The sequence below is a fragment of the Pteropus medius genome, unplaced genomic scaffold (assembly GCF_902729225.1).
Source record: "Pteropus medius unplaced genomic scaffold, Ma_sr-lr_union100, whole genome shotgun sequence".
NCBI lineage: Eukaryota > Metazoa > Chordata > Mammalia > Chiroptera > Pteropodidae > Pteropus > Pteropus medius.
In genome coordinates, this window is record NW_024344378.1 from 3,797,441 (window position 1) to 3,803,440 (window position 6,000).

The window sequence follows — 6,000 nt, forward strand, 5'->3', positions numbered from 1 at the left end:
CAACACACGTTCACACACACCAAAAAAAAGGGGGGGGAGAAAGCGACCCCCGCGCAGCGCGGAGACAGGGGAGCGCGGGGCGGCAGGGGCAGCTCGTCGCTCGCAGGAGCGCAGATGAGGAAGGCGGGCGGCGGGAGGGGACAGCTTGCCCCCGGCGAGGAGGACACTTTGTAACTACGCACGGACACCCGGAAGGCCGGGCTTTTCAAAGCCCAGGGACGAGGGGGAAGGGGACAGGGAAAGCCAAAATGACACCCCGGAGCGCCGAGCGGAGTTGGCGCTCTGCTCCAGGGCTGTCGCTTTCCCCCGCTGCCTTTCCCTTTCGCTCCTCTCCCTCGGCGCCCCCTCCTCGAGCCCGCGCCCCCGGGATTGCTCGAGCTCCCCTTTTCCTCTAAGCTGGAAAAAAGCAACCGATCGGCGCACTCAACCTGCGGGCCGGAGGTCTGGCCGGCGGGGCGGGCTGGGCGCGGGGACAGCGGCCGGCGCGCGTCCTACCTGGCGGAGTTCGTGTCCCCTCGCGTGGACCGCGGCCCCGGGCGCCTCGGGCGCGGACGCCGCCCGCTCGCAGGCTCGGCCCGGGCCCCGATCGCTCTGCCTCGCCCGCCGCGCGCCCGCCGCCCTCCTCGCGCGCCCGCGCCGGTCCTGCGACTCCCACTACAGCCTCGTTCCAATATGGCATCCTCTCTGTGCGCATGCCCGGCACTCTTTTTTAAGATTATTATTTCGTGTGTGTGTGTGTGCGTGTGTGTGTGTGTGTGCAGCGAACTCACTCCCCCAACGACCTTTTCCAGCGCTTGCAGAATGTCTGAAGCCAATGAGCCTGCGGGACGTTCTCGACTCCTTGGCTCGGCCCCCGGCGCCGGGCACGCCACACACACACACACACACACCACACACACACACACACACGCACACACACACACACCCTGGCACGTCTCACGCTCGCACGGCCCCCTCCCCTCTCCTCTCCCTGGGCTCCCCGCGGACACAATCTGCAGAAAGTTCCCATCACAGGCGATCCCGCAAGCGCATCTGCAGGGAGATCTGGGCAAACTCCGCACCGCTCTGGACACTTTCTGTTTTCCGGGTCTGCGATCCCTCCGTCCTCCGAGGGGACGAACTTGCGCTTCAGCCACCGCCAGCTCGTTGGGAGGAAAGACAAATTCGAGGCTCGTGGACATCGGCGCCCCGCCCACCGCGCCGCACCCAGCGCTTAAACCCAGCCTTTTCTATGGAGATTCAAACGTTTCCTGGCCCCTTAGGGGTGGCGGGAGGGGGCCAGAGAGGTTTTCCAGGGAAATGTGCCCCAAGGGGCAGGAAATCAGCGGGGGCCGCTCGGGCGAGCTGGCTGCCGCTATCTCCGGGACCCGGCGGGACGCAGCTATCCGGAGTCGCCACGACGTGTCCCGGGGCAATGCCCGGGCCTGGGAGCGCAAAGAGGGCACCTGGCCCGGGCCGCCTATGACCGTGCGGGAAAAGAGTCCCGCCCGAGAAGCGTGGCCCTCAGCGACTGCTGGAGCGAACGCCAGGCAGCGCCGCGGGTGCGGAGCGGGGTGTCCGGTGGCGCGTGCGGGGCCGCGGGCATTTGCCTGCAGCGTTGGGGGGTGTGGGGGGCGCGGACAAAGAGGAGCTCCCCGGGCCTAAGGCGTGAAAGCTGGCCATAGATTGAACGAAATGTCCCCTGAGCGGAAAAGCTGGCGACGCCCGAGTTGGCAAGGCAGAGAACTTCCGCGGGTGGACTTCGCGGCCCTGAGGGGCGAGAAGATGCTGGAATTTACTTCCCCGGGAAATCGAGAATCGGCACGTTTTGTCGGGGTTGTCGCGCTGTTGCCACAGGGGGTAAAATTCGCCAGACTCTCCCGATCTTGTGTCCATCTCTTTCCCATGGACCCCTCCCTCCCTAAGGAGGACCCAGGGACTCGTGCACATTCGCAGCTCCGCCCGCGGCCTGCCACCCTGGTGCGTCCTCGAGGACCGCGGAGCTCCGGCAAGTGAGGTCCCCGGAGGAGTGGCGGACACTCCTAAGGGAAGGGACAGGGCGGGAACCCAGGGAAGGAGTCAGCGCGCGCAGCACAGGCGGGAGTCCAAGCTGATCTAGAAGAATCGCGGCTGGGACGTGCCCCGAAGGGCTCTCTCCAAGCCACGACGTCTGAGGAGTCCCCTGCACTGACACAGCCACGACATCTGGGGGTCCCCTGCACTGACACAATCGGGGGATTCGGAGACGCTGGGCGTGCGCTGGCAGCAGCCGGACCCCGCGCACGTCCAGTCTGGGGAAACCGTATTTCCTGACGTTTTGGAGAGCGCTTTGCGACACATAAAACGCTCTCCTTTGCTTGTCATGCCTTCGTCTGAGATGCCACCTTAAGACCCAGAAAAGTCAAGCGACTCAGTGTAAACTCCAACCGGAATCTGCATCCCCCACAGCTTCCCCGTCCCCTCTTCTTGGGGACACCGTGCTGGTGCCCCGAGCTCTTTCACCTGAAGGTCACTGAAGGCAGAGACTCTCAAACCAACCGCACCCGGTCCCTGCACAATAACGCTCTCACCCGCACCCCAGAACTGCCTCCCTCCGTGCCCCGAGGCGGCTCCGAAGAGTCCAGAATGTGGCTCCAGACATTCTCATTAGCCCAAGTCATCTCTTCTCGCTCCTTCGACACAGTCTGGCCAGCAGGGAGGGAGGGGATGGGGGACGGTCCCATCTCAAGACGACTTACAGAGCGGGAGACCCGACTCACACAGCCTTCCCGTCCACGGGGTCGCCAGCACTGCACCGCCCAAGCGCCCTGAGCGCGGGTCCCTCTCCGGCCGGCACTGCTGGGGCCGACCGTGGGGGCCGTGACCCTGCAGGGGCCGCGGTTTGCGCCCCTGCCACGTGTCGTACGGACCTGGCGGCCTCGCTCAGTCCCCGGGAGGGGACTGAGGATCACTCTTCGCACCCCCGCCCCCCAGGACTTCCGGCCGCTGCGCTTTAGAGGGAACGCGCAGTCCAGCTCCACCAGTGGCGCCGGAGCCATCGCGCCGTCTCCCGGCTAGTTTACCAGGTCTGTCATTATCATGCACCGAATGCCATTTCATCACGATAAAAAAACAAATGCAAATGAACGCCTAAACCCTAACTCGATGACGCTGTAGACATTAGGATCCAATTTCTCCAAACTGAGTCTCTATGTTTCTGGTATCAAGCCCCTGTATAACTCTGTCCACGTGTCTAGAAAACGTGGAGACGTTGAATTTTTGTACCCATTGGGGTGAAGCAAGAAAATCATGAAGCCATAGTACACCAATGGTTGCATTGTTATCACAGTCACAACGCTGTCTCTGGTGAAACTTCTCCAAGTTCGAGAAACTTCTATTTCCGTTTTGCCTTTTCCACGTGACTTCCTAAAACTTCCTTAGCTTTCTCTCTCCATTCTCCTTTATCCAAGGACACCAATGAGGCAAATGAAAATTGGTTAGAAGACTCCCTGAGGCAATTAAAAGGGCCCCTTCATCCCACTCCAATACCCTCCAACTTCCACTTTTATTTCAAAACCAGACACTTTAGGGATATGGGTATTCGGATGTAGAACCCACCGTAAATCAATTAAGGATGAAGGAAAAAAAAATCCAGAATTGTTAGCCAAGGACAAAGCCCTGGTAAAAATTGAGTGTTGCAAAGTAAAAGAGGCTTTATACATCCCAACGCAGAGAAATTAAGCCATGTCAATCTCATGATTAACACCAGAAGATTTCTCTGTATTTGTTGACATTTACTAAAACTCTTGGCAAAAATAAGTCTTTGATCACATCAACTGACTGTAACCATAATTTCATTCCTAAATTATGGTTAAACCTTGAATTACATCACTTATAAAATGCACCTTCATATCTAAGTTATGCCTTCGGAGGGACTTTGGAATTCTTTTACATGGATGAAGCTAAATTTTATAAACTATTAAAATTATATTTGTTAATTGGAAAATATTTAGATGCTACTTGTATTTTCTTGATGATACAGCACAAATTAGGAATAAAAAAATGACTGTTGAACTTTTCTCTCTTATTTACTGTGTGTTCCTAAGTGTTACTTCCCAAAAATTATCACGGGAGATTTGAAAATTATGTGCGTATTGTTTATTTTATTTATGTTAAAGGCATATGACTACTTAAATCTTGGTGCAGTGAGTAATCTTCACACCAAGAAAAATGTTGGTCAGTTTGCTCATAATTATTCCACATTTAAGTTATCATTTCCCACTGAGAAAAGGAAATGCCTTCAAAAAGATGAACCATCATGCTTTTTTCTTTTGAGGAGGTGTTATATTTTTTTATTTTTCAATTAGAGTTGACATTCAATATTATTTTATACTAGTTTCAGGTGTGCCACATCGTGGTTAGACATTTATGTCATTTACGAAGTGATCCCCCAATTAATCTAGCCCCCACCTGGCATCATGCATAGTTATTACGGTATTCCTGGTTACATTCCCTATGCTGTACTTCTCAATCCCCTTCACCTTCTATACCCAGTCTTTCAACTCCCGGACCCGCCTCCCCCCCACACTTAGCAGTCACCAGTTTGTTCTCTGTATCTATGAGTCTGTTTTTGTTCTGTTTGCTCATGTCTTTTGTTCCTTAGATTCCACGTATAAGTGAAATCGTATGGTTATTTGTCTTTCTCTGACTTATTTCACTTAACATAATAATACCCTCTAGGTCCATCCATGTTGTTGCAAATGGTAAGATTTCGTTTTTTTGTTTGTTTGTTTGTTTTTTACGGCTGAGTAATATTCCTTTGTATATATGTACCACAGCTTCTTTATCCAATTGTCTATGGATGGGCGTTTGGGTTGCTTCCGTATCTTGCTATGGTGAATAGTGCATTATGCTTTCTTCATCTAGGAAATCTCTAATGACCTATTAGACATAATTTGCTTAACACAAAAGCAGAAGGGGGAAAGCCCCCCAAATAACCAAGTATTTGAAGAATTCGTGCAATCTTCTTTTTACTATTAAAACCTAAAGGTGTTGCCTCTTAGGCCGGGTGAGAGAGTGTGTCCCATCACCTCTGTCAGGTCACTAAGAGTGAAGTCTAAAGCCTCTAACCTTATTTTTTCACGCTTTCCCTTATTCCCAGTTCAAGCACGGAGCTCGTATACTGGGAGTCAAATGAGCTTCCTTATTTCATCATTAATTTTCTGTGTGACTCGTGTAAGTCAAGTGACCTCTCTGAGCCATTATTTTCTCATGGATAAAATGAGGAGCTTGGACTAAATATTCTGTAAGGTCTTTTCAAACGCTAAAGAGTGTTTATCAATCTGCCTCACCCCAAAGCCACAGTCTTTCTATAGCATTCTGACCCATCTCTGACAATTTAAAACAGCAAAAAGAGGGAGAAAAACGTGAAGTAAACGAATTTGGGAGGGGAAGACACGAGGGCCTTCTCTGCCAGCAGTGACGGTATTGTTCCGGTCACACTTCTGCCCCACTGAGGTGGCTGGTGTGTGTTTGTACTTACCTTATGGGTGTGGCTTGCCCGTGAAAGTGTCTCAGCTGAGGGGGGAGTGCCATGAGAGCCATCTTGAGAACAGCCTGGGGGAATGCGATGACTGTGCAAACAGGTAAAGAGCCCTCGGTGAGTGTCGTGAGGAGCAGAGGTCCCCAAAGATGGCATCAGGGCCCTTCTAGAAAGTTCGGAAACCCACGATTGCTTCTTGCGTAATCGAAAGGAGTTTCAGGCTTTCTTGACAACAGGAGAAAAAATAACAGTGCCCAGAGCATATTTAAAAAACGGCATGATGATGTCTGGACTCTCTATGACATTTCTTTAAAGAGCGGAGATGGGTCACTTGCGGAAATGCCAGTTTTGGCTGATGGCCTCTTTCTCCAGAGAGGGAGATGAACACCTGGACAAGTCACACCAGCTTCTGAGACTTCTTGTGACGTTGGATACCTGGTACTACTTATTTATGTCACCTGTGAGTCTTACTCTATATTAGGCAGATCATTTTAGGTCTT

At 53.0% G+C, this 6,000-nt stretch overlaps 1 protein-coding gene across 2 annotated transcripts in view; it reads right to left on the reverse strand.

Moving 5' to 3' along the window:
- The window catches only part of SFMBT2 (Scm like with four mbt domains 2), a 185,251-nt gene extending 184,144 nt beyond the window's left edge, over positions 1–1,107 (reverse strand). The window contains exon 1 of one of the 2 annotated variants that reach the window (XM_039871030.1): positions 988–1,107. The gene's annotated coding sequence lies outside the window, so the exon portion shown is untranslated. Of the gene's footprint in view, positions 1–495; positions 601–987 lie in introns of those variants that run through there. The other variant, XM_039871029.1, reaches the window with a different exon arrangement.
- Positions 1,108–6,000: the final 4,893 nt, after the last annotated feature.